The sequence below is a fragment of the Atta colombica genome, unplaced genomic scaffold, assembly GCF_001594045.1.
Source record: "Atta colombica isolate Treedump-2 unplaced genomic scaffold, Acol1.0 scaffold261, whole genome shotgun sequence".
Taxonomy (NCBI): Eukaryota; Metazoa; Arthropoda; class Insecta; order Hymenoptera; family Formicidae; genus Atta; species Atta colombica.
In genome coordinates, this window is record NW_017259361.1 from 558,696 (window position 1) to 560,511 (window position 1,816).

Here is a 1,816-nt window from a genome sequence, read left to right on the forward strand (position 1 = left end):
GGCAGTGAATATCGGAACGAGGAGAATCAGTTGTTTGACAGTCATTTGTGTCAGTCGATGTCAGTGTTTTTGTAAAAATGGAAAAAATTGAATATCAATAATCGCCATAACAAATATTTACGAATTGCGGTTCGAATTAATTAACTACCCACCGTATTCACCAGATCTGATTCCCAACGATTTTTTCCTGTTTCCTAGACTCAAAGTTAGGCTCGAAGGACACAGATTTTCACCAAACGAAAACACTGACATCGATTAGCACAAATGACTCTCAAAAACAACCAAGCATCAAAAATGGCTACAATTTTCACAGATATCTTGCAAAACGTATGATTGTAGTATCAAAATGGATTTTGATAATGCCATTTTCATATTGTAGCTCAGAAGTTTTCAAATGACCTTCGTATAAATATAAAAATAATCGACATAAATATAAAAGCTATAGGAGTTAATGCTGGTTATAAACATGCATGAATTTTAATAAATTAATACAGAAATTGGAACATTTCAACTTTTTCAACAAAATTTCAATGTATGACGAAAAATTTTTGACAAGAAATTTGAAGATATTGATTTGTAATGTTTCGAATTAGCGGCGTTACGTTTAAAAGATATCAGCTAAAGATAACTCAAAGTTAAGTTGAAACGTTTTCAATTTTTGTATTAATTTATTATTAAAATTATCACGCATGTTTATAATCAATGTTGACTCCTATAGCCTTCACACATTTATATTTATTATTTTTGTATTATTAGGTGTACAACTTTGCTTCCGCCGTTTTTCTATAGGTGGCTTTAGCGATAAGTGGTAGTCGAAATAAATAGATCATAGACGTCATACAATAAACTTGGGCATCTGTCAACATAACCCCATAGAAACATTAGTCGATTTGTGTCTGCATCATAAAGTTATTCTCGATTGAAAATCAGTTTACGAGCCAAATTCTCGTCATTTGCGGGAAGTTTTAATTTTTTGCTTCAATATGAAGAAATCTGCGGCTGAGGCTCATCGAATGCTCTCAAATACTTATGGTGAGGCCGCTATTAGTGAAAGAACGTGTCGTGAGTGGTTTCAACGCTTCAAGAACGGTGATTTAGACGTTCAAGGTCATGCTCTGTATTTGGTGGGACCAGCTTGGTGTAGTGTATTATGAACTGTTAAAACCGACTGAAACAATCACAGGCGATCGGTATCGAACGCAATTGATGTGTTTGAGCCGAGCATTGAAAGACAAACGGCCGCAATACAACGAGAGACACGATAAAGGGATTTTGCAGCATGACAAGGCTCGACCCCATGTTGCGAAAGTGGTCAAGACATACTTGGAAACGTTGAAATGGGAAGTCCTACCCCACCCGCCGTATTCTCCAGACGTTGCTCCCTCTGACTATCACTTGTTTCGATCAATGGCACATGGCCTGGCTGACCAGCACTTCCGGTCTTATGAAGAAATAAAAAATTGGATCGATTCGTGGATAGCCTCAAAGGATGACCAGTTTTTTCGACGCGGGATTCGTACGCTACCCGAAAGATGGGAGAAAGTAGTGGCTAGTGATGGATAATACTTTGAATCATAAATGTATAATCAGTTTTTTACAATAAAGCCTCGAATTTCGGAAAAAAAACGGCAGAAATAATGTTGTACACCTAATAATAAAAAAAGTCTTTAACGATTAGGTTAATTTAATTTGATTATATATATAAAATCTCAAACTTTATTTAAAAAGTAAATTTAACATTATATATGCATTAAATTTCTTTTGTAAATTTATTTATGTGCTCCGACAACGCATGCAATTCATATGTATTATATAT

At 34.9% G+C, this 1,816-nt stretch overlaps 1 protein-coding gene across 7 annotated transcripts in view; it reads right to left on the bottom strand.

The window, feature by feature from the left end:
* LOC108689231 (trichohyalin-like) overlaps nucleotides 1-1,816 on the bottom strand; it is a 15,523-nt gene that overhangs the window by 10,422 nt on the left and 3,285 nt on the right. The gene's annotated exons all lie outside the window — the stretch shown is intronic.